The 26719-nt window shown below is 57.9% G+C and overlaps 1 protein-coding gene across 4 annotated transcripts in view; it reads right to left on the bottom strand.

Moving 5' to 3' along the window:
- PRDM16 (PR/SET domain 16) overlaps positions 1-26719 on the bottom strand; it is a 355063-nt gene that overhangs the window by 250271 nt on the left and 78073 nt on the right. The gene's annotated exons all lie outside the window — the stretch shown is intronic.

The raw sequence follows: 26719 nt of genomic DNA, 5'->3' as shown, positions 1-26719 counted from the left end.
TGGCAGCCGGGTTGGCGCTCGGGGGCCCTCTTCTCTCCCTCCTGAGTCCAGGCTGGCAGCCGGGTTGGCGCTCGGGGGCCCTCTTCTCTCCCTCATGCTGCCTGAGGGATCCACAGCCCCAGAGTTTCTCAGACTGTTTCCAGGTATTGGGACGGACATGGCGTCAGTTTCTCAGGTGCCCACACCCAGCCATGTGGACCAAAGAGTGACTCGCTCGGGGGGAGGTTGTGCTCCTTCGTCAGGGGAGCTTCCCATGTACAGCTGGGGAAACAGAGGTGGGGTGTGAAGGAGCCTGTCATCTCCAGTGAGGGGCCGGGCTGAGGGCTGGAGCCACACCCACTCCCAAGTCCAGTCTCCGATCACCCCGAAAATCTGGACCGAAAGCCATATCGACCCTGAGGGTTTTCAGTTAAGTCCACACAGCGGCCACATGGCCGGAGACAGGCACCGCAGCCTCGGGGAACCCCGGCCTTCAGCGGCACAGCAACGCACTCCCCCACGCGGAGCATTCCCGGGGAGACGTGGCTGTGGAAGAACCACCCACCTCCCTGCAGAGCTCGGTCCTGGTTGGGATCTGCTCTGCAAACCTGGCCGGGGCTGTGCGGTGAGGGCAGCAGACAGAGGCCCGTGGGAGGGAGGGGAGATTCACCAAGAACTTCAGAAGGACTGTGTCCGAGCCGCCCCTCGCCTGTCTGTGGGGATGCGGCCTCTGAAGCCTTGAGGTCTAAACCGCCCCACAACTGCTTTCTTTCCTGAAAGGCACTTTTATTGGGTGTGAGGGGATCAAACCCTTGCTGCGCCCCCTTCACCTTCTTCTCCCCTAGCATCGCTGGCAGGGGGAGGAGCCACCCCCCGCAAGCCGAACGCCAGGTCATGGCTCCTGTAAAACGCAGCCTTGGCTGAGCCTTGCAAGTCTGTTTTTAACTGCAGCCTCCTGCCCAGAGGTGGCCAGACACCATGGCCTGGCATCTGCTGGAAGGGCCTTCCTGCTCCGAGGAGCTGTGCCGCCCTGCTCTGAAAGAGGCAGGACCCAGCACGAGGCAGCTCCTCCTCCCCGAAGGCCACCTCAGGGTGCGAAGGACTCAGGTTGCATTTGATCTCACCTGGCCCATCCAAAGCAGTATCTAGGCTAACGGGTCAGTTCAGGCCAATGTATCAATGTGATTACAGACGGAGGCAAAGCTTCAGGGCAGACAATGCCTCCATCACCACCTGACTGTGAGGAAACATGGTCCCCGGCTGACCACACAGCTGTTCCAGTCTAGAACTATTCCAGGAGCGACTTTGCAGCTGTCAGCCTCTAATGAGACGCTAGGGCACTGACGTTGGCTCGCTCTCCTGGGGACTGGCTGGCGACTGGACATTGCCTGGGCCACAGAGCACGCGGCCGGCACCACGGTCCAGGTCATTCTTGCAGCAGCCCTAGAGGGAAGGCAGAGCTGCAACCTCACCCAGTTTATACATCAAAGAAGAGAAGCTCAGAGAGTAAGCAACTTGCTAAAGGCCACACGGTAAGTCAGGAACAAGCTGGGAGCTGTTTAGTCTTGGTTTCGAAGTTCTCAACTGCCACTCTAAGACCTCGTGTTCTTCCCACAATGACAGAACATCTGAAGGAGTTTCCCGGCACTCAGGAATGTCCCTCGTCATGTCCAGCAAAGGTATGGGTGGGAGTGTGAATACACATTGATAGATAGATGGGGAGGTAAATAGATGAATGGATGGGTGGGTGGGTGGATAGATGGATTTATGAATGGATGGGTGAATAAATGGGTGAGTTGATGGATGGGTGGATGAATGGACAGGCGGTGGATGGATACACAGATAAGTGATGAATGGTAAGTGGATGGACACGAGTGGGTGGACAGGTTAATGGATGGATGGATGAGGGCACGGTCGGATGACTAGGTGGAAGAAAAAATGGGTGGATGAATGCTTACATGGGTTAATGGATGGGTGCATGAATGAAGGGTGGATGGATGGGTGGGTGGAAGAATGGTTGGAAGAAAGAATGCATAGATGAATGAGTGCATGATGGGTTAATGAATGGATGGATGGATGGGTTAATCAATGGGTGAATGGGTGGGGATGGATGGGTAGATGGATTTATAAGGGGATGGAGGGATGGAGGGATGGATGGAAAAATAGCTGGAGGATGGATAGATGGATTGATGAATACACAGGCAGATGGATGGATGGATGGATGGGGGATGGACTGGTGGATGGATTTATCAGGGGATGGAGGGATGGATGGAAGCATAGATGGAGGATGGATGGATGGACAGACAGATGGATAGATGGTCAGATGGATGGATGGATGGACGGATGGACACATGGTGGATGAATGCGTAGATAGGTGGCTGAATGGCTGGGTGGATGGATGAGGGGATAGACGGGAAAATGGTTGACTGGATAGATGAATGGATGGGTAGATGAATGGATGCATTGATGGCTGAATGAATGAATGGATGACTAAGTGGGTGAGTGAATCAGTGGGTGGATGGGTGGATGGATGGATGGATGGATGGATGGATGGATGGATGGATGGGTGAGTGAGTAGATAGGTGGATGGATTTATAAGAGGATGGATGGATGGATGGATAAGGGTGACAGGAACCTGGAGGGCAGTTCTTAACAGAAAAGGTGGAAAGCAGGACCCTCACTCCCACTTCTGACTTCCTTTCCCTGGTGGTGAAGCACCATTAACACAGCTCCGGCTCCTGTCTGCCCTTGACCCTGATGGGCTCATCTGAGAGGAATATCTGGCCTTTCTCAGCCAGGCCCCATCTCTGCTGCTTCCTCAGGGCTGACTAGCTGCTACCCTCCCTCTGGTCCTTCTCAGAGCCCAGTAAGAGGAGTGCTGTGTCGTGGGTCAGAGACCTGGAGAAAGTTCCCCTATCTGGGTGCCTACGAGTCCTCCTGAACTGTGGAGGGTCATCCTGCCCCCTGCACAAAACAGGGAGAGGGGGCGGCAGGAGCCTCAGGCAGGCTGCGGCTGTGGGAGCTGATCAGGGAGGGCGCACACACACGGGGGCAACTTCTGGAGAAAAGCTACGGTGTTCCCCGTCCTCACAGGGAATTCTGCACACCCACATCTCTGCAGAGTGTGACCCGGCGAGCAGAAGGCCCCTCTTCAGTGGGAGGGCTCCCGGAGAGGCAGGATCATCCTGAAGATCCCCTTCCCAAAAACAGTTTGCTAGAAAATAAACGTGGGAACCGACGGAGTTCTATCTCGTTCTTCTGTCTTTGACACCCTGCGCCGTGGCGGTAGCTTCTCTCCTCGCCCTGGATATTGGCCTCGAGACAAGAGCAAAGCTGTCGTAACTCCAGGAAACGGTGCTACTCCAAGGAGCCTTGGCCACTGGTCCCACCTCCCGACCAGCCGGGGCCGAGGCCGCCCTGCAGCACTGGGACTCACCGCCATTCCCTCCCCTAGCATCTGCGCCCGGAACGCAGCGGCCGCTCTTAACGAGGCAGGTTAGCAGCACTGAGAAAGCTGTTTCTGCAAACGTGCTAAATATTAATAACGGTCAATCGCCGTTTCTATCCCAAACCTGCACCCGGGACCTGGCCCACAGGGACTGGGGAACACTGACCCCAGCTGCCGGGCTGATGAGCTGAATTGTCACAAGGGCCTGGGAGAGCCTGAGACGGCGGGACCCTGGCCTCGGAGACAGGCTCCCAGCTCTCTTGGAGCCACCGAGGCACAGAAACTCCCTTAACAAAGTCGGGCTTCCTACCTTGTCTCCCCAATCCTGATCGAATGCAGACCCCTGGCCTGGCTACCTTCACACACTCGCCTTTGTCACAGACGTGGAGGGAGGCAGGGACAGTCCACAGCGTGGCCTCCACTTTTGAGATGAAGGAGGTGGACTGAGACCCGCTCCGGGGCCTGGCCGGGTCACAGCGCGGGTGAGCGCAGACCCTGGCCTTCTGACTCGGGGAGACTCCACCAGCCCCCACTGCCACCCAGGCTGGCCGGCGGGTCCCAGGACTGTAACAGTTGCATGATGTCACCCCAAAAGGTGTGTTCGGGTCCTCACTCCCCGACCTCAGAATGTGACCCGATCTGGAAATAAGGACTGTCCGCACAATCGAGTTCAGGTGAGGTCACTAGGGTGGGCCCCAGTTCAGTGAGACCAGGGTCCTTGCAGGACAAGGAGGACACAGAGACAGGCACAGGCGACACCGTATGACGACAGAGGCAGAGACTTGCTGTGAGCCAGGGAACGCCTGGAGCCACTGGAAGCTGGGAGAGGCAAACGGGGCCCCTTTCCTGAGAGCCCCCGGACCGCGAGGCCCTGTGGGCAGCCGGGCTCTGTGCTCTGGCCTCGGGAGTGGGAGTGTGCCTTTCGCTTGTTTCGATCCACCCAGTTCGTGCTCTTTTGTTAAAACAAACCCAAGACACTCACACAGAGACCAAGGCGACCACAGTTCGGGCCTGGCCGAGACCACGAGACCCTCCCTAACCGGCCCCCAGGGGAGCTGAAGCCAGCTGTTGGGCCCCCATCTCACAGAGGAAGAAAGGAAGGCTCACACCAGGAAGACGAACTGCCCTGAGGAGCCGCGTTGCTGAGCATGGAGCCTGGAGGATGCCTGACCGCCGTTCCCTTCCCCAGGGGCCGGCCCTGCAGCTCAGAGAGAAGCATGGCCCCGCACCAGGGGAAGGGCGAGCAGCCCCAGCCTCTGCACAGCCATGTCTCGGGGGCAGGCAGGTAGGCCTGGGTGTGCTGCACAGGCCGTCCCAGGGTCCCCCTGGGGTCCATGAAGCCACTGCCCCTGAACGCCCCTCCCAGCCCCTGGAATCTCCCCAGCCCAGCCCAGCCCAGCCTGGCCCTCGCACAGGGCCACGGAGGCCTCTGGTGGGCAGCTCGGGCCACCTGGCCCTACTTAAAGCCGATGCATTATTCTAAGACGATTATTTATCCGTGCAATGCTCCGGGGACAGCGGCGTTCCTATTTCAGACCCCGCTCCCCCTATTTCCTCACCGCCTCCATCGCCCCAGGCAGGCACTGAATGACTCGCGATGCCACTGTAATTTTTATCAAGCCTTGTTCCTGGTAAAAAGCCTCTTTGTTTCAGAGAGATGTGATTTGGCCTTTTTTCTTCCTCCCCTTTATTCCTTGGTTCATATACCGCTTCCCCGAGCCCTGGGGGCAGCAAGGTAGCCCACGAATTGCTCAAGCCTCCATGTTTCCCTCCCGACTCCCAGCGAGGCTCCCCGGCCCTGCACTGAGCAGCATCTGGGCGGCCGCAGAGTGGGGTGCCTCTCCTTAACCCTTCGCTGCCCGTGCCGTTCACGCACTGGACCCCTCACATGCCAGGGGGTGTTGGCTCCAAGCGCCAGCTCCACGACTAAGACCTGGCAATGTGACACTGTGGGCAAATACATACAGCATAAAATGTAGCCCTTCAGTCATTTTCCGTGCACGCTCAGTGTCGTTCACACTGTGAGCTGCCACCCACCGCCACACCCATGTCCAGAGCGCCCGCAGATTCCCAGGGAGAAAGTCTGTCCCGTCGGACACTCACTCTCCACCCCCCACAGTCCCTGGCACCCACCATCCATCTCCAGACCGCCTGCAGCTTCCCAAGGAGAAAGTCTACCCTGTCAGACATTCACTCGCCATCCCCCCTGGCCCCAGCCCCTGGCACCCATCGCTCTACTTCTATGCATGTGATGACTCTAGGGACCCCCTGTAAGTGGGATCATGCAGTATTTACCTTTCACAACCAGCTCACTTAGCTTAGCACCATGCCCTCGTGATTCCTGCAGGTGGTGGCGTGCGTCGTCATTTGCTTCCTTTTGAGGGCCGAGTAATATTGCATGCAGGTGCAGGCCACCTGTGGCCTATCTCCTCATCTGTGGATGGACACCCAGGTATCTCCACATTTTAGCTACTGTGACACACACGCCAGTGAACGTGCATGCACCACCTGAATCTACGGTGTACTGCCAGCATCAGCAAAGACCACAGGCTATTTATTTCTCCAAGTGGGACGAGGCTCTCAGCAGCCCCACCGCCCCGCTCTCCCATTCTCCGGAAAGCAGGTGAGACTGACCTCCCCCTCCACCCTGGTTGACTCGCGGTCCTATAGGCAAGGGCGGGGGCTCCTTCCAGCCTGTGTACTGTGGGACTGGGGTGAAGCCACTGATACCTTCTGGACCTCAGCTTCCTCCTCTGTAAAACAGGCACACATTCAACCTGGAGGACTCTGGGGGAAGTTCAAAGCCACAAGCCCTGCCCCTGACCTGGATGGGAGTGGGCGATGCTGTCCTGAACCCCATCTCTACCCTGATCGCCAGGCAGCCCCACACCTCAGGCAGCTGGCATGGCAGCACAGGGCCCACAGCAGCATAAGGGCATCACAGGGGCATCGAGCACCTCACAGCCTCCTGCTGGGCCCAGGGCTGCTCCTCCCACAACGGGGACCCCATTCTACGGGACCGCAGCTCCCCCATCAGGGTGGAGGCGGGGGATTGCTCCTGGGGCTGCAGTCGCTCCTCCCGGACTTTGTGTCCAGGAGGGCCCTGATCCCAGCGGGCAGCAAGAGAGTCTGGCTGACGGAGGACCTGAGCAGCCATGGAGACGAGGGTCACATCTCATTTGGTGGCTTCCTCAGGCTCCTTCTGGAGGCTCAGCCAGGTGCTCAGGGGTTCTGCAGTCCCGGGGTCCTTCCAGAAAGAGGAAGGAAAGGCCCCAGGGAGCCAGGGTTCTGGGCTAGCCAGCCCAAGGAGGGCAGGACAGGAGGCAGCTCAGCTTGTGGCCAGCGCGGATTCGGGGAAGGGCCCCCCAACACACGCAGCTGTGTTTCTGCCAACTCGGAAGCTTCAAGTGGGATACCAGGGAGGTGTCTGAAGCGACGAGGGAGGGACAGCCAGCTGCCTGCTGCAGGATCACCTGGGGCACGGAGGGTTTGGAGGCGGATGCCACCCGCAGGCCAGGCCACCCGAAGACAAAGCGCACTCAGCTGGGGCTCGCTCAGAAAACAAAACACACGTGGAGATTCCTGTTCTCTGCTTCCCTTTCCCCGGCTCTGCCCGGACACGGGGAGGAGGAACAAGGGGTTAAATGCTGAGCAAGCGCTGTGAGGGCCGACGGCCACCGAACTATTTATAGACTTATTTATCTCTTTAGTTCCTACCAACTGGGCCTGTGGCTGCCATGCACAGGCCAGAGCAAGACACGCCACAAGTAAACAAACATGGCCCTGAAATAAAAATCGGGGAGGGAGCAGGAGGCAGAGAGGGCTCCCGAGGGCTGCCCACCAGTCCAGAAGACGCAGGTCTCCCTGGTCCCGCTGGGACATGGTGCCACTGCCCCAGGCTTCTCTTAGGGGCTGCAGTGAAGCCACGGGGGCTCTCTAGCCAGGGTAGGCTGAGGAGGACGCCTCGCCTGGGCCGGCGCCATAAGCCCTAGCTCTGGGAGCTGAAACACACGTTTCTCTGGGGCCCGCCTCCACCGTGGCCACTGCAGACAGAGCAGGCTGTGGACTCCCAATAGCCCCGGCTGCTGGGATGAGAACTGGGGGTATCCATCGGGATGGGGGTGGGGGTGGGAAGGGCACAGTCTGTGTCCCTGTGCTTCCAGGTCTGGCGAAGGGGGTGGCTGGGACAGCTTTGTTGCCAGTGGTGGGTGCGGGCCCCCCCTTCCCCTGCACCCCTGGGCCCCGCCTCCTTTGGGCACAGAGGCGGGCTGGCTCGTTGCCCTGGCCTGGCCTCCCACCGGAGTGGGGGTGGGGAGCTGCTGAGGCTGAGGTCTTTGAGGCCTGACTCTCCGCCCCTCGCAGCCAGGGTGGGGGCCGGGGGCCACCCAGATGCTCCTAGGGACACTGGTGTCACTGTGGGCTCTGGCTCTTGGGGCTAGGAGGACCCTACCTTGATAAACGCATTGCCCACCACCTGGTCCTAATTCACTTGGCTCTGCTCCCTAATTCCTGCCCACACGGTAGTGGGGCCGTGGTGGAGAGATGGGGAGAGCCGTCTGAAGCTGCCCTACCACCCTCGGGCCGGAGAGCCAGGGCGGCTGCAGCCCCTCTCTGGAGGCATCCTCACCCCTACCCCAGAAGGGCCTGCAGACACTCCTGGGGAAGCGGCCAGGCTGCAGGTGCAAGGCCACCCTGGCCCGCTGGCCGCGCCCGCCCTGATGAAGACGTCCATAGTTTTAACCATCGAATCAAGCACTTAACTCGTCCCAGCCCGTCCGCGCTCAGCCGCCCCGCAGGTTCATTTAGCAGGCCAGCGGCGAGGAGAAAAGAGAAAGAAAGAAAAAAAAATTCATTAATTTTTATTAACAGGGAGAGCCATTTGTTCCCTGTGACAATATTTGACTTGTCGAAATGATTTTCACCTCTGCCACGAGGTGCGCGCGGGCCGCATACATCACCCGATTACTCGGAGCGCACGGGCCGCAGTCATTAGGCAGTGAATTAACGGCAGTCCCTCCGCTATTAATCACCCTGACAAAGGCGTTAGCTCACCGCTGACCCGAGCGCGGCCCGTGGACACAGCAGGCAGGGGAGAGCGCCCGAGGCCGCAGGGGAACCAGAGGCTGTGGGGCGCCCGGCCCTTCCTGCCTGACCCCCAAAACCGTGACGGCACGCAGAAGCCCGGGAACGGTGAAAGTGGTGCCGGCTGCAGGTGTTGGGGGTCCCTGGGGCCCGGGCTCCATTTTTTTTCTTTGTTTTCCTCTGTCACCCTCTTTGTCGAGGAGGTAACAGGGATAAGCTGCTCCTCAGCATACAGCCGTGGGGCCGGGTCTGTTATTATCTCAGGAAACCGAGGCACAGAGAAGCCAGGACCTGCCCGAGGTCGTGCACAGGAGAGGGTGTCACTGGATTCAAACCCGGGGCCCAGGAGCTCCTCAGCCCACACTCAACCCCCGTGTGTGGTGTCTCCCGACCCCAGGCCTCAGGAGACCCGCTGGGGACTGGGATCCATGGCATCTGGGGGTGTTTCCCCGAGCTCCGGGGCAGCCCAGGGGTGTTTTCTAACCCTACATGTTCAGAACGGTGGGGGCCGAATGGAAAGCTCTTAGAAATCAACTTTTTACGAGATTAGTTTCTTCCTGAGGTTCCGCACTATGGGTTTTGTTGAAAATAAACAGAAAACCCATGCAGCATCTCCACGGCCCCATTTAACATCAGGGCCAGCTGAGGCTCAGAAAGCGTCTGAGGCCACGCACTGGCTGGTCACAAGCCTTCCAAGCAGAGGCTGGAGCACCCAGCAGCCGCACGCCTCAGGGTCTTGGGACGTCCATCTTACAGGGGGTGGGGATGTCTGTTTGACTCATTGGCCCACAGGCTACAGCCCACAACCCCCTCGCGCTGGTCCTGAACCCGCATCCTGGGCATGGCCACGGGGTCAGCGCAGGTGGGAGGGGTGTGGGCAGCCACCCCCCCGGCTCCAGGCCAGGGCTTCTCACCTGCAGACACGGAATGACAGTGGCCACCTGGCAGGGTCCTTCTGAGCATCCCGGGAAATGACGTTGGCAGAGCACATTCCACGGGCCCGGCAGGTGGCAGGTGGCCCAGGAAACCCGGCCCCCACTCCCTCCTCATTCCCTGACATACTTTAACCATGTTTTGCACATTAATCCAATTAATCACCTCTACATTTTAAAGCGATTTCTTTGCATTAACCCAGGCGTCAGATCTGTACTTGGGTCTGGTCTAAACCGAGTTTGAAAGGGCGGGCTGGGGGCGGGGAGGGGGAATAGCCACGGCCCCATTTGTCTTCTTTCCCCGGACTTCTCATTTTTTATGCCTCAGCAAATTTCCTAATTTTCCTCATTAGCAACTAATTTACAAGTCTCAACAATCTTTCCACCTGTTCCTTCCACTGTCGGTGTTGCAAGACTGGAAGTAGCCACTTGCTCACTTGTGGGACGCTGGTCCGGGGGGTTCCAGAAAACCAGGCTGGGGTGGGGGCAGGAGGATGGCTGCGCAGGAGCAGGGGTGGTGCCACAGCCGAGCCGGGAGGGGGCTCTGGGTGGCGCCTTCTTCGCCGGTGGCAGGATTCTTGACTGGGAGGCCCTTGGCCCCAGTCACACCCGAGCCCAAATATGACCCTGGTGACAAGCACGGGGGCCTCCTCCAGCCCCAGCTTTTCCTAACCCTGGGGCTCGCCCGTGCAGGCCTGAATCCCCAGAAAATTGGGAGCAGCTTTGAGTTCTGCTGATGACGGATTTCAGGACTGGCTTTTAACAGGGTCGTTTTCAGAAATTCCTCTCACGTAAAGGGCGACTGCTGGGCTTTGTGTACAGGCTGGAGGCCCGAGAGGGACAGGCGCCTTCACCCTGGCTCCTCCTCCTCTATTTTTCTCCTGATCATATTGTTGGAAAAATTGCTTTCTCAGGCTCCCTGGTGGTAGTAGTAGCAGCAGTATAGACCAGCCCCAGCTGAGCCTTCCCTGCTGCCAGGTGCAATCCAGATCATCCATGCGGTCGCTCCCTGCATCTCCCTGGAGTCCTTCTGGGGAGGGCATTTGGAGGGTGCGTGTTCAACCTCACTGGACGGTGTCCATGGTGCACACTCAAGCAAGTGCCTTGAGGTCTCTGGGCCTTGTGGCAGCCTCTATGCAGCGGGATAGCAACAGCACCTGCTTCACAGGCCGTCATGACGACAGAGCTATTGAACTGGGTGCGCGGCCAGCACCCGACACAGTTAGCTTCGTGGCAATTCCAGTTTAGCCGTGAGAACCATGGGGCTGCTCAGAGAAGCAAAGAACATTGCCGTGGTCGACCCTCCGGCTTCTCTCCACCTGTGCCAGGCCCCAGGCCTCGCTGTGCTTCCCTTTCCCAGCCGTCATCCCGGGGTGATGGGAGGCGGGCATTCGGCTCAACCTCGTGGGTCGGGGAGCCAGGGCCCGTGTGCAGGTGAGAGTAGCCACGGTTACCGCTGGTGCAAGGGACTGTCCCCTTCAGGAGCGCTTTCTTTTTAAGGCCGGTGAAATGTGTTCCCTGGGGCTGCATTCCTGAAAAGGCCTCATTTAAAGGGCTCCCCCAAACCACGTGGGCTCAGCGAAAGCAGCTCGTCACCTGGCAGCACGTGGGAGCCTCGCCCAGAGGGGCCTCGGCACTCGGCTCTCCTTCCCAGAATCGTCCGCACGCACCGTGGCAAACCTCCGAGGGCACCTGGCGCCTGGCCGGTGGCACCTGGTGGGGACCCCTCGTGGGCATCGGAGTCACTCTGCAGAACGCCCACCGTCAGACAGCCCCGCACTTGAGCAAAACTCTTTGGGAGCTGTTTCTCATTACTGCTTGCCTCCATTTGATTTTCTCTGCTAAGCAAAAGGCTATGGGAAAAGCTGTGCTTGGAAATCCATGATTTCCGGGCAGTTAATGAATTTCAGCCAAACTAAAAGCAAGGTGAGGTTCCCGTGTGCCACTCAGACCCGAGCACAGGAAAGACCAGGGGCCAGGAGGGACTCGCCCGCCACCCCGGCCCCTGACATGCCCCAGGGAGCCCCTTCCAAGCGCTTGCTCACCATGCACCTTGGCGGGTGTCCACAGCAGAACGGAGTGGCCACTGGGAAAAAAGGCTGGGCCTCCGTCCCCAAGCACAGGTAGGTGAGTCCCTGTCCTTGAGCCCAGGTGCCTCCCTGCCCCTGGGCCTAGGTGAGCCCCACTCCTAGCCCAGGGGTGCTCATGCCAGAAACCTGCTTGCCTGCCTGCTGAGTCCCTCCATGAAAGGACAGGCAGAGGGGCCCTGGAGCTCCTGTGATTGGCCCAACAGCTTGTGCCCGGGCATCTCCCAAGGGCATCTGGCTCCCCAGGGTGGCGACGGCCCTCCCACCGCAACTCCCGAGGAGCTGGGGCCGGCGGAGAGTGGAGGCAGGCAGGGTGATGGCGGAGCACTACGACCCGGTTTCCCAACGGCCCTCCTCCCACCCCCAACACACACACAACCCCTCCCCCGCACCGCTGCCGGGACGCCCGACCCCGTGATCACACAGGACCCCGACCTCATTTCTCTCGCAGGTCACCTCACTCGACCTCTCAGCCCTTCGCCTGCCGTCGGCGTTTAGCGAGCAATCCCTCACTCCTCCGACCCTGGTTTCCAGAGTGAGCTGCACACCAGGAAAGTTTTCTGCCCGCTCAGCACGGCATTCGGACTGCGCACGGGATTGAGGTTAGCCGAGGGAGGCCGGGCGCAGGTTTCCAATGGAAGACTGGAAGCCGTCCTCACTCAGCACATGGCCACGGCCCTCTGTGCCCTCCCTGCGGGGTCCCCGCCTGGGTCCGAGCAAGCTGGGAAATCATTCCCAGAAGCTGTCGGCCCAACCTCACGGCTGACATCCATCATGTTTCTAAAAATTAGAAACAAGGAGGCAGAACCTTTTGGTTTAAAAACTTTGCCTTCTCAAATTGCCTATTACACTGTTCGCCAACCCCCGGACAACCTAAAATTATTTTAAATCGCTTTTCAAACCTTACAAAACCACGACACGGAATGCTCTCCTCCGTTTCTCACGCTTTATACTCAAGCCGCTGGCCGAAAGTCTGCGTGGTGTGTAATTCACAAGGCGGTGGCCTCTGGAAGTTGGTGGATAAGACAGGCTTCAGGGCGCGGCGGGCCAGTGCCCAGCCTCAGAACGAACTGCTTTAGGGGGAGGGGAGGCTGGCTGGACAGGGGTCGGGGAGCATCCCAGCAGGGCCTTGCTGGCAGCAGCGTCCCCTGCACCCCAGAGCTCCCTTGGAAAGAGGGTCCGCAGGAGTCCGAGAGGGTTAGTTATCCGTATTGGTGGGCTGCAGTCCTAGCCACCATCATTTGGAAGAAGGGTCCGTGACCGGTTGAGACAGCTCACCTCGTTGGGCAGTGGGGATCCCTCTTCCAAATGACTGTGCCCTCATAAACTGGAGCTTTGGACGTGACCGCACGTGGGGTAGCATCCAATGTGCATGCAAAGGCAGAGGCCGGCTGATGCATCTATAAACGAGGGAACCCCAAAGATGGTGGCCACCCCTGGGAGGCCGAGACAAGGTCCTCAGAATCTCGGAAGGGCCACCCTGCCCACAGCTGGATCCCAGACCTCTGCCCTGAGAACCCTGGGAGAAGAAGTGTCTGTTGTTTCAGCCACTCGGTTTGCGGCACCCAGTTAGGACAGCCCCAGGAAGTTCACGCCGCGTGGGTTTTACTGGCTGGTGCTGCTTGATCAGTCTCACTCAGCACCGACTCTGGGCCGGACACTCAGAGGTGCTCACTCAGGCCCCGGGCTGCCCATGCCTGCGAGATCCACATCCTCCGCCCAAATCTGAGCTTGGAACTTAATGGTTGTGCTGAGGGACCCGCCAGAAGAGGACCCTGCCAGGCGCTTCGGCACGTACCCCTCTCCCAGAGCGCTTAGACCCGGGGTGCGGACGCCACCTGCCCCGTGCTGCTTAGACCCTGGACCCTCGACCTCCCTGGCTGCCTGCATGACCTTTAATAATCCTAAATTATTCACTCGATGGTCACACAGGGGTCATGAGGTCCCCGCTGCACGGGAGGACTGAGGGTGGAGGCTGCTCCGAGTTCTCCACGCCACTCATCTGCCCAATCCGCTTCCGTCAGCGCAGGCTTCCTCCCGCGGGCTCGCCGCCGTGAATCCTAAATTATTCACTTGCCGGGAGCAGGCCATTTTCCGGACCAGACCTCTCACAAAGCTGGGGAAAGGGGGTTAATAAATCCATAATGACGACCCTGGCCGGGGGAAGGGGCAGGCGTGGGCTTTGTGGGGGCTGCTGCCGCCAAGGCTCTCCCGGGAGTTGCCAGTGTGTGCTTCCCTGGGACGAGTTTTTCCATCTTAGACACACGAGCCCTCGGATCCATGGGGGCAGAAGCGGAGCCGAGGCTTGAGGGCTGCGGGAGGAGGAGGCAGAGCCACTGTTTATGGGCACAGAGTTTTCGTGGCAGGTGAGGAGAGTGTCCTGGGCACACAGAGGGACGATGTTTCTGCAGTGACCCAGGTGCAGTGAATGGACTGAAGGGCTCTCGGGTGGTTATAATGACCGAGCTTACCTCTGTGCATCTACTGCCATGTGCACATGTGTGGCTTCTGGGGGTACAGGAAGGGGTGGTAGCGCAGTGAGAGGTGGTGTGGAGGCCCCGTGTAGAGGGGCCGAGCCGCCCTGGCCACGTCCCACGGTGCAGCCCTTGGACAGGGGGGACACAGGCAGGGATTTCAAGCCGAATTGTCTCCAATGCTTTTGTTAAACATCTTCAGGGAAGCCTGGGAGACCTTCTCGGCCGAGCGTGGTCCCGATCCGCGTGGAGACAGTGCACCAGATCCTGCGCCCGGGAGCCCGGCCGCTACCGGCGTGGGCCTGCCCAGGACCGCTCAGGTGCCGCAAAAATCCCTCCTCCGGCCTCTGATATTTCAAGAAAAAGGATCTCCAGGCTCCCGTGGCCAGGCCTGCTGGGGCTGGAGCCCTCTCTGCTGACCGGCCTCTCCGCGCCGGGCGGGCAGGGGACATTTAATTGTGGAGCTGGTGCTGGCAAGAAGCCCTGCCTGGTCCAGCGGGCAGCCAGCATGATAATGAGACAGTTTCTATGGAAATGAGCTTATAACTATTCATTTTCTCCCCATTCCCGACCCATCCACAAAGAGGTTTTCCAAAATGACCCCCATTTTCCTACCCCCAGCATCTCCTCACGCCATTGCCCGACCCGCTAATCAGCTCGAGGAGAAAGGAGAGAGGAAATGCTTTCCTTTGACAAGATGTGGGAAAGCACCCCAGCTTGTACTCGGTGGGGCTGTGACCAGCAAACAAAGAACCCTCCCCGGCTCCGCGGCCAAGTTTCCAATAAACTTTTCCCTGAGCACTTTCGAGCGGCTGTGTGTGTGTTTGCTGGTGAGAGCTGAGGCGCTCCTTCGCCGTCTTTTGAGAAACTCTGAAAACCGCCCGTTCTGCCGGAACTTTCCGCGCTGGCCCCTTCCTGCTCGCCTCCCTCACCTGCCAGCCGTCCCCGGCCGAGCCCCTTCTTCCTTGAGAGAGGAGAGGACCCAGGCTGGGCGTGCCGCTGCCTGCAGGCTTGGTGGGGTGGGGGTCACCACTGCCCTCCCTTTTCTCCCCTTTTTAGAGTCTCCAAATAGACGGACACAGCATAGTCAAGGGAGTAGAGAAAAATAAAGACACGAACGTCGCCGGTTGGATCCTGCCCGAAAAACAGCTCAGGGCTCCCACCCAGGCTCAGGCTCCTGCTGGCTGTGTGGCTCGGAAGGTGCTTGGCCTCTCTGAGCCCAGCGACCCTGTCTGGAAGCGCAAGTGGAAACAGTTTCCTGTCCATGCAGCTGGGGAAGTCCCTCGGTGCCCACCGCACAGCACCTGAGGCAAAGCTGCCTGGGGCCGAGGGACCCCTTGTCAGCGGGGTCTGCATGTCAGCCCCCGCAGGGCTCTAGGACAGGCCAGGACGGCCCTTCTCACCCTTCTCGGGTGTGCTTCTCTGGGATGAGCTTTCCAAATCTGTTTCTGTATTTTCTGTGATGAGCAGTCATTATTTTTACCCTTTGTCATTTTGTGATTTTTGTAACATATCTGTCCCATGTCAGAGGAGTCCAGAGGACCCCCCTGCGCCTCGGGGCAGGAAAGAGGAGCCTGTTTTGTTCTCTGCAGCCCAGGCTGCTCTCTGCCCTGTCCCCTGGTGTTGCCCTTAGCCTGGGCAAGGGGGAAGGCAGTCCATGAGGCTCCTGTCCTCCCCATCCTCCACAGTGTCACCGTGGCACCCATGAAAGCCTGGTGAGCTCATTATGAGGATGATGTGGCAGCTCAGCCGATGCCCCTGCTGCCAGCCAGGGCTGAGGCGCGCTGTGCACCAGGGACGGAGAGCAGCAGGCGTGGGGTCTACGGAGGCCGTAGTGGCTGCGCAAAACTCCAGCATCAGCCAGGGGCTCATCCTCCCTCCAGCACATCCTGCCTGCCTGGCCCATGCGGGCAGCACCGGGGGTCCCCGGGGGCTGGTCCCTACAGGGCCCACCCAACTCTGTGCACCAAGAGCAAGGCCTTCGGCTGCAGGAGCTCGGAAATGCCCAGCTGCCCATGTGCCCACAGCCGGCGCCTCCCGTGAACACGTGCCTGACACTGGATGTGTGACTGGCAGCCCAGCACAGCAGGGTTGGGAAATAAAAATACAGAGCACCGAGTTAGTTTTGCATTTCAGATACACGGTGGATGATTATTTTATTTTATTTTTTTTGGTATAAAAATGCCCCATGAAATATTTGGGACATACTTATACTACAGAAGTGTTCGTGGTTGATCTGAAATGTAAGGTTACCCGGGTGTCCAGCATTTTCTCTGGCACTCTCAGCCCGGACACTCCTTTCACCCGAGCCCACTTCGATGGGGTAGGTGCTGCTCGCGGCCCCTATGGGCAGCACCCGGAGCCCCTGCTAACTCCTTGGCAAGCGTTAGACCTTGACAAAACCTATCCCAGGACAGAGTCCAGATCAGGCCACCTGGACTCCCACCAACTTCTCCCACACGCCGGCCATCACCCACCCATGCCGGCTGACTGCGCCCTCCCAAGTTCCCATCTTGAAGTCTCAATCCCCAGGATATCAGAATGGGACTGGATTTGGAGAGGAGGTCTTTAAAGAGGTTGCTAAGGTAAAGCGAGGTCGCCAGGGTGGGCCCTGATCCAGTCTGACTGGCGTCCTTGTACGAAGGGAGATGAGGGCACACACACACACACACAGGGACAGCCCTGTGAGGACCCGAAGGGGAGACTCCATCTGCGAGCCAAGGAGAGGGGCCTCGGGAGGAGCCAGCCGCCTGCAGACACCGTGACCTCGGGCCGCCAGCCTCCAGAACCCTGGAGGGAAAGTCCTGCTGCGTAAGCCCCGCAGTCTGTGAGGCTGCCGGGCACGCGGCGATGGCGGTCCCAGCCGGGGAATGCAGCTGTGCTTCGGCACGTGGCCCGGTGCCACATCCACAACACACAGCTCAGGTGCCAGGACGGGCAACCGGCTTCGGTTCTCACGGGCCCCTCAAGGCGCCTCCGGCCTCCCTGTCTGCCCTGGGGTCCTCCAGCCCAAGGTCTCAGGGCTGTCCCTGGCGGGATGCCAATCAGGGGCTCACACTCTATACTTCCTAAAGAGAAATCTCGGCCGGGCACGGTGGTACACGCCTGTAATCCCAGTACTTTGGGAGGCCGAGGTGGGCAGATCGCCTGAGTCCAGGAGTTCAAGACCAGCCTGGCCAACATGGGCAAAGCCCATCTCTACTAAAACATACAAAAATTAGCCGGCGAGGTGGTGTGCACCTGTAATTCCGGCTCCTCAGGAGGCTGAGGCAGGGAGAATTGTTTGAACCTGGGAGGTGGAGGTTGCAGTGAACAGACTAGGGCACTGTACTGCAGCCTGAGCAACAGAGCTAGACTCCGTCTCAAAAAAAAAGGAAAAATCTCAGACAAACTCGTCCGCTCAGTCTCCTCCTTCCTGCCATAGCAGCTGGTCAAGCCCATCGCCACGAGACTACAAAGTCATTGTGCCTTCTCGGCATGTCAACAAAAATTGAATTTTAAGATTCGAATGACTCAGCAAAAATACCGAAATATCAGTGACAGGTATAGGCGAGAAAGATGTGTCTTAAAAATGTTTTAATTAGATTTTTATTTTGTTTTAAAATTATTTTAGATTTAATTACATTTAAATTTTAAATTAAAATTTAAATACCTCAAATATAAATGCTCATAATAGATTTTCAGCAGAAGACAAGTTTTAAAATTCAGCTGAGCCTGGCTCCCCCTTTGGGAAAGTAACCCCCCTGAGGGCAGGCCCCGGGTTTGAGTTGGACAAGCCCTCTTCCCCTCTGCGGTGGCCGCCCCTCTAGAATGTCTGCAGGAGAGGCTCGGTCAAATGAGAGGATCCCCTGTCCTTGAGACGGAGATGGCGGCCAGCGGCCTGCCTGCCAATAGAGAACGCGCACAACCTTGCGCAGCGTACTCCACACCAGAAACCACCTGTGTGTGTGCGAGCGTGTGTCTATCTGCATGACGTGTGCAAGACTGGAAAAATGTACCAGATATTATCTCGAGATGAAGAGAGGCAAGATTTTCCGCTTTCAAATCTGTTTCTGTATTTTCTGCGATGAACAGTCACTGTTTTTACCCTTTGTAATTTTGTGGTTTTCGTAATGTAACTGTCCTATGTCAAAGAGAGGTTTAAGTGTGAGGAAGATGGTGTTCTGGGTGCTGGAGCTGAGGCGTCCAGCCGGGGGTGCTGGGGGAGGCCAGGTGGCCTCGGTGACCCTGGGTGCATCCCCAGCCTCAGCCAGCCACCATGCTCTGCCCATCTGGGTGCTGTCTCTGGGGCATCTCCGCCGGTGGCCAAACACAGGCTCCCTCAGGTATCTGCTGAGACATCTCCCTGCTCAGCAGGTGTGGATCTGGGAACTGTCGAGGGAGGTGTGTTCAGGCCCCACCATCCCATCTATGAACAGTCCCTACGGGTCCATCTTCCCCTGTGATTCACCACCCAGGACTTCTCGGTGACCTACAGTCTCCTTTCTCTCTCATCCATCATCTCTTTTTTGCCTGTAAGGACCTTATCCTACCAAACAGCTGGATCTGGCCCACGTCTGTTTTCAAGGGGCAATCAACCCTCACCGCCCAACAAAGGTGTTTTCTTTTTCAAATGGGGTCCCAAAAGGCTGGGAGCCTGGGGGCAAGGCCCCAGATCAAATGCTGTAAATTCAATCAATATATAGCATAAATGCAGTAAACACAACAAAATGCAGGCTGTGTTTGGGACGGACTTGTGTGCTGTGTATCTGAAATTCAAATTGAACTGGGCGTCCTGGATTTCATCTGCTGGGTCTGGTCAGGCTCCCTGAGGGCCTGAGCTCTCGAGAGGGCTCAGTGGTTATCACGTGGCTCTCCTCTTCCAGGTGGCGCCCTGTGAGCCCAGCAGGCTGAGCCCGGCAGGTGCTGACACCCTCTGCCCTGGGACCACCATCTGGGCCACTGGGCAGCCACGCCGGTTCTGGCTGGCAGTCACCTCTTGGCCCCCACGCTCAGGCCCAGCCCAACCTCTAACCGACACTCACTGGTGAACAGCTTGCACCACACGCAGACTCCATAGTCCTACAGCTCCCTCCATCCCGATGCCCTGGGAGACCCCGTGTCCCCACCAAGACAGCTGGAGGCCGCCCCAGAGCTGACGCCCACACCTGCTTCTCTCAGGTCACAAGGTTGGGGCAGAAGCTCAGACAGATGCCACTCCCTTTGCTTCCCCAACCAGCTAAACGCAAGCCCACTCGAGCCCTGGGGCTGTGGCTGGAGCTGTGGCCACTGCTTGAGCTGGACAGGGCCTGGGTGCTGAGCCCTGGGGCTGAAGGACGGAGCCTTCTCCAAACGGGCCCAACTCTGTCTGGTCTGGAGAAAAAATTCCCAAAGCAGATTTGTTTCCCCCCTCCTTCCCAGTTCCTGCCAGTTAAAAATCATCTAGACAGAGAGAGACCTCCAAACGCACAGCCCCTGCCTTTATCAGGAGGAGGGGTGCCAGCTAACGAAATCCCTCCAAACTCGAAAACCCTTTTATCCTTCTTTCTGGGGCCTAGATTTGGGCTTGGGTCCATTCCTCTTTTTAAGGATAGCCGTCGACTTAAATCCAGCCACAAAAATAGAAACAATCGCTACTTTTTCCTCTGCAGAGACAGAGGATTTGCTGCAGAAATCATCTCTGACCACTTCCCGCCAAGAATCATTTCCCCCAAAGTCACCTAAGATCAAACCGATCACCATTAAAATTCAAAGTGGCCACAATCAAACGCATGGAAAGTGTCCCGGCGCCCGGGAGCCCTGCAGACAGCCCCATCTGTTGCTCGGGGCAGCCCGGGACCCTCATTCTATCACGGCTCAAAGTAGGTTATCTAAATAAATGGGAGAGGAAATCAACGAGATATATGAGCACGGCGGGGTATCTGTCATCTCCTCTGTCTCTCCTTCCCCACGAATATCGGTGATGAATTTGCAAATGGTCCTGGATTGTGACAGAGCTGTTTTCTCTCTTCATTATTTATCCCTTCTCTGAGCACCTCGATTAGAGACCACAGTGACAAATGCATGAATAAAAGGCAAAGACAATATTTTAGCAATGTGTTGTAAATCTCCTTCTACGCATTATTAATTTAAAGAAATCCATTACGCCAAGCGGCCCTGAAGAGGAAGACAAGGGTAACCCGGGGGTGCCTGCCGCTCTGAAGGGTCGGGGAAGGAAAAGCAAAGCCGGCCGTGCCCCTGAGCTGATTCTGCCGGGCTGGTCTCTCGCCGGGTCCCCGAAGCCTTGCCACCACCTCGATTTTATTTAAATAAAAGACGAAACATTTGCTCCCCCAAACGCAGGCACATTTTGCAAAGCGGAGAACGGCGCCGTTGGAAATGATCTCATTTTTCAGGGGCTGCGAAGGCAAGGCCCGCCCTCCCTCCCCGGGCTAGACGAGGCTGCGCTGCTGAATCAGGAGGAAGGAAGGGAAACAGATGGAAGGGGCTGCTCGCGGAGCAAGTGCGCCGGGAACAATGGAGGGCCCCTTTTCTGCTACCTCAGAGAACGCACGGTGCAAATCTGTGTACAGCGATACCACCGACCACGCAGCCGGCGGGGCAGGAACGGCGCGAGCCTGAACCAAAGCCCCCTTGGAGGCCATGCTAATCGGGCAAAGCCACACGGTGGCCGCGGCCAAGCCCTGCAGCCTGGATTTTCTTTCTCCTGCTTTATTTCCTTTCAAAACCCTCCAGAAAAGGCGCCGTGGGCCCCAGGTCCCACCGCCTGCCTCGGCCAACGACTGTGCCAGCTCAGGACGCCTCCGGAGAAACCTCTCCCAGGGCCCTTCCTGGAGATGTCAGCGGGACCGCAACCTCCCTCCAACCTGGGGTCCCTAAGGGGGACTCCGGAGCCCCTGAGAGGTCAGGGGGATGCCAGGCCGGCCCCCAGAGCTCGGCACCCATGTGGTGCCCGCCCCTGGAGTTTGATGTAAGGCCTCGGGGCCCACAGGTGGGCTTTGGACTCTGGGAAGAAACAGTCTGTTTCTACCAGGGATGGCCTAGGGGCCGCTTCACACAAAGCCTCCATTCACCCATGGGATCCAAAGACTGGCTTTGCTGTCTTGCTTTGTTTTTTAAGACAGAATTTGAGTTTCTTTTCATTTGCTTAGACTGATGACCCCCTTCTTATGAAGCAAAGGGATTTTTTCCAGCAGTTTTCATACTTGCTACCCACTGCCCTCTGACTCGGGGTTCCTGGTGGCAAGGGGTGACCGCAGCCTGGGGGTCAGCAGGGGTCGGCACACATCTCAGCCAGGGCTCCATGCCCTCTTCCACCGCCACCAGTGGCAAGGTCTCACGGCCAGCGCAAGTTGCCCGGCCGACAGCGTGAAGCCAGAATGGGTACCCATGCCGGACCTTAGGAACACCGGGAAACCTAGTTTGGGCCACCGGGGCCGAGGGGAAGAGAGAAGGGCCACAGGGACAGCAGGTCTGTGGGACGAGCAGGAAGGCTGGTCCTGGAGCTGGGAGGGCACGCTACCCACAGTTCTGTGCCACAGCTCCCGGGCAGCCCCTGCCCGTTCTGACAACACCTCCACCTGCCTCCCTCTCCTTGAAGTTTCAAGCCCTTCCCATAGAATGTGCAAGACGGCCACAGCTACAGGCAGCTCCGTCCCCTCTTGTAACTGCCCACCCGTGGGGATGCGAGTGCCCCCTCAAAAGCATCCATCCCCTGAAATCCCCCCTACACGCAGGGAGAGTGTGCCAGCCCGTGGTGACAGCACCCGTCCGTCCACTTAGGGACACGGTGGTGGCTCGCCATGGCAGATCCTAACGACTCATCACCGGCATGGCCGTGGCAGGTCCCGGGGAGAGTCACAGTGGTGCACACAGAAATCAGCAGCAGGGCCCAGTGGGACCCAGCAGCTCTAAAATCAGAAACTCACAGACAAAGGGCCCCAGATTGGGGGAGTGCACAGGAATGGGAGCACCGTCCCTGCGCCGATTTCGCCGTATTCTCCTGCGTCAGCCTAATTGCTTCAGAAGCTGTGGCTTTCTTTAAAGTGCAGCTCGCAAAGGAAGCCTCCCTGGTAACATGTGAAATCAAAAGTTGGATCTCTGCGTAGATATGCACATATTAATTTGAATTTTGTAAGACAAGTGCTGCATGTTATTAATATAATTACCGGTTATAGAAACTGTGTATTTACTGCGTTTTCTATATGACTTCGCGTTCCACGCTTCTCAATGGTGCGAGTTTGATATTCAGCTGGTGTTTACTTAGCATATGACTGTTAATCAGTGTAAATTAAATGTGTACTTGAAACCCCCACTTAAAGCCCAGCTAATTATTTTTTGATCCAAACAGGACTGCCTTTTCCGGAAGGGTGAATCGGGGCTCTCTGGGACCAACTCGTAGTGAGAGAAACTGTTGCCAGCATTGAGAACTGGCCTCCGAAAAACGCCCGGCGACCCTCCTCACCCCGTTTCTCCTGCAGCCAACGATGGGTTGTTTCCAGGGGAGCCCTGCTCTGGCCCAGCCTGGGGGCTGCACCGTGGGGAGCTTCTCTCACCAGGGAACCGCCCGCTCGTCCATCCTGTCCAGCTGCACGCGGCTTCCGCACTGGCTCAGACACATGTGCGCACACACACAAGCACACATGTCTGCACCTCCAGCCTGGGGCTCCAGGGGCCTACTGTGGCTCCCCAGGCCCATGGTCCTCACCCCTTCCAGACCCTGCCTGGCCCAGAGCTCACCTCTCCAGAGCTGCTGCCTAAGGACACGGAGCACAGGGGTGAAGAGGGTTGCAGATCCCTCGGGCGGGGGCGGGGGATACAGCACCACACAGGGAGGCCAGGTGGGGGCGGCCCCTCCCCTACTCAGAAGAAAGGGGGAGCAGATCTGAGCCCCACTGGACCTAGAGCTGGCTCTGGCCTGGTTGGCCCCAGCCTGAGGCTGACTGACTCATTCCTCTGGGCTGGTGATTCCTGGGCCCCTCCCTGACTGGGGGCCCTTTGGAAATGACCCCTGTTGGTTTGCCTTCCTGGAGCTGTCCTCAGAGCCTGTCTTCTGGCCTGGGCTTAGCAGAGGAGGGGACAGTGGGAAAGCAGGCACCAAGGAGGACAGGCCTGAACCTCTGGGCGAAGGCCCTCCTGCCCGAGGATGAATACCTCCTGGGGCTCAGGCCGTGGCCTCGTACATCCCTAAAGCCAAGGGCCTATGCTACGGCTGAGTCCCTGCAGCCTCCCCAGGGGGCCTGACCCAGCCACCATCGGGAGGCAGAGGGACAGCAGCACAACACCGTCCTGAAGAGCCACTGGCCCTTGCTCTTGAGACCCCACGGGGAAGCACAGCTCCTGACGAGGCAGCACCGAGGCCCAGCGCTATCTCTAGAAAACAGGTTGTAACTCCTCTGAGCCTCCGATGCTTTAGTGGGAGATGGGATCTCATTTACAGCATCCGCTCAGAGGATTCAGAAGCCAGGGCGTGGCCACTGCCTGGCAGGTTAAGGCACCCAGTATATCTCTACGGGCAGACGGATGGACAGATGGACGGACCGATGGATGGATGGATGGATGGATGGCTAGATGGGTGGGTGAGTGGATGGATAGATGGATGAATGGATGGGATGGATGGATAAATGGATGGATGGATGGATGGATGGGTACATGGATGGATGGATAAATGGATGAATGGATGGGTGGATAGATGGATGGATGGATGGATGGATGGATGGATGGATGGATAAATGGAGGGATGGATGGATAGATGGATGGGTGGATGGATGGATAAATGGATGGATGGGTGGATGGATGGATAAATGGATGGGTGGATGGGTGGATGGGTGGATGGATGGATGGATGGATGGATGGATGGATGGATGAGTACATGGATGGATGGATAAATGGATGAATGGATGGGTGGATAGATGGATGGATGGATGGATGGATGGATGGATGGATAAATGGTTGGAGGGATGGATGGGTAGATGGATGGGTACGTGGATGGATGGATAAATGGATGAATGGATGGGTGGATAGATGGATGGATGGATGGATGGATGGATGGATGGATGGATGGATAAATGGATGGGTGGATGGGTGGATGGGTGAATGGATGGATGGATGGATGGATGGATGGATGGATGAGTACATGGATGGATGGATAAATGGATGAATGGATGGGTGGATGGATGGATGGATGGATGGATGGATGAATGGATGGATAAATGATTGGATGGATGGATGGGTAGATGGATGGGTGGATGGATGGATAAATGGATGGATGGATGGATGGATGGATAAATGGATGAAAGGAGCAATAAATGGTTGGATGAATAAAAATTGCCTCAAAGCTTAGGAGTCTCCTTTGCTAGGTTCCAAATGGGGCCTCACCTGGCATTGACCTGGCATTGCCCCAGATTCTGAAACAGGAATTCTCAGAAACCCCTGCCTTTCCCTTCCTTCACTGTCACGGCAGCAGCAACGGTAGGACACCCTCGGAGCTGCAGCAGGGACTCCAGCCTCATCCACACTCAGCCTGTTCTGGTCCTCTTCTGATCCTGTACGAATCTCAGTGAGGATGAGGCCATTCTCTGAGCAACATGCCATAGGGCTGGACGGTGACCGCACAGCTTCAGGAAGCTCAAAGCAGAGGACAGAGCAGACTCCCACCCACCCAGAACCCTGCTCTCTCCGAGAGTTGGGGGGGTCTCGGCCCAAAGGCATGTTCTCATTTCCAGGGTTTAAAAGCCACAGTTGGCTGGAAGGTGACCAGGAAACAGGGGACATGGGCCAGAGGCGGTACTGGTGATGACTTCCCAGAGTCCAACGGTGGAGGCTGAGAGGGGCGTCAGCTGTCTGCACAGGTGGCTCTGACGGACCCTGCCAGCCCACAGTGGGCTCTTTCTCCCAGAGTGAAGGATGTACTGAGCTGTGGTGGCGCTGAGCTCTTGTCTAACCACGCCTGGCTGCTCAGACACTCTGGCAGAAACGGGTGCTATGGACAGCCCACAGAACAGAGGTGGTGCTCCCACCTCACCTCCTGATTAGCTGGGATTACAGGCATGGCTCACAATGCCTGGCTAATTTTTGTTTTGTTTTTTTTAGTAGAGACGGAGTTTCACCATGTTGGCCAGGCTGGTCTGGAACTCCTGACCTGAAGTGATCTGCCTGACTTAGCCTCTGAAAATGCTGGGATTACAGGTGTGACCCACCGCACCCAGTCTCAAACCTCAAATGTTAGGTAGCCAAGCACCATGTGTCAGACCCATGGCTTTCCTTTTACAGACAAGGAAACAAGTTATGGAAGGTTACACGGCTCTCCCAAAGCCATCCCCCTATGTAGCGCGAGGCTGGTAAAGCTGGAGAGTGCGTTTTGGCGGATTCCAGCAGATTTGGGGAGGGATGTCTGTGTCCTGTCCTTGTGTCCAGAGTGACCCATGTCCTCTCCTCGGGGCAGGGACAACGGAGGGAGATGGACATGCCCTGGCCGCAGTGACCACTTGTCCTGGCCTCTTAGTCCCTCGGTGGCAGCAGCAGAGCCTGGAGAATCCTGGGGCTCCTGCCTCCTTGAGGCCGGTCCAGGCCCAGCGGGCGCTAAGCAGCTTCAAAAGTGACTGGGATATGCAGGTCTCAGAAAACGCACGTCCCTGGTCTCGAGCTTGGATGAGCATGGGGAGCCCAGGAGCCTCCCTCCCTCTTGAGCGGTGAAGGTAGACGGAAGTGGTAATTAGCAAGGGGACTGGCCGGTGCTCTCTTCCTAATGAAATGAAATTCGGCACCATCTTGGCATAAAAGGGTGTTCCCTGACTGTGGGCCAGTGGCTGCCAGAGGCTTTGCAAATGCCAGCCTGGCTCACTGAGTGTAAACCCAGGAAGGCAGCCTGGGTTCCTGGCCTCTGTCAGCTGGGAGCACCCGCAGCTCTCCGCAGAGGCCCAGAGGGGTGTGGATGCACACGTAGGAACCCTTGCGTAGACTGCATCACAGTGGGCTCCCGGGCTGTCTGCCCCACCCGCGGCTCTGTGCCCTCCGCCCCGCTCCGGCTCCCGCCATCCTGGCTTTGGGAATCTCGGAGTCACTGGCAGCCGTCCTGCCACCCTTGACCTGCTTGCTGTGTCTTCTCCAGGAGGAAGGAGCTGTGGGTTCGGGGCTTTCCTTCTCACCCGTGTTCTTCGTCCCCCACGGCTGCTCCTGCCACGTCTCACGAAGGCTCTTCTCACAGGCCTCATGCCCCCAACCCCAAGGCTCACTGTGGCTCTTGCCCCCCTGCCCCCAAGGTTTCCACCTCTCCCAGCTTCCCAGTGGCCTTGCGGTGAGGAATCCACAGAGGCAGCGGACCTGGGGCAGTGGTAGCAGAGCAGGGGACAGAAGCTGTGGTGGCCGAAGCCAGAGGGATCCAGGGACGGCGGGTTCCCGTGACCCCCCTGATGCCAGCAGAGCTGGACCCCAGCCCTTCCCCACGGCCCCCCCTCCAGCATTTCCTCCATAACCGGGAGCCTCCTTTTGTGGAACCATGAACCCCTCAACATGTTGATCTTAAAAACAGATTCACAAACACCCTGGCTTTCTAGAAGGACTTTTGACATGTGCTAAGCAAGGGGGGATGGATTTGGGGATTTGGTGAGATGCTGTGGTCCCCCCACGGTCCCAAGCAGTGCCCAGATTCACCACCCTCCAGCTTTGGGCAGCTGCTCTGATGCAAACTAGACTTCCAGAAGGACGGGGCTGGCCTGGCCAGGACACCTTACAGCCTAC

The sequence above is a fragment of the Saimiri boliviensis genome, chromosome 11 (genome assembly GCF_048565385.1).
Source record: "Saimiri boliviensis isolate mSaiBol1 chromosome 11, mSaiBol1.pri, whole genome shotgun sequence".
Taxonomy (NCBI): domain Eukaryota; kingdom Metazoa; phylum Chordata; class Mammalia; order Primates; family Cebidae; genus Saimiri; species Saimiri boliviensis.
Note: the sequence above shows the minus strand (reverse complement) of the source record. Positions and strands in the feature narration are given on the sequence as shown.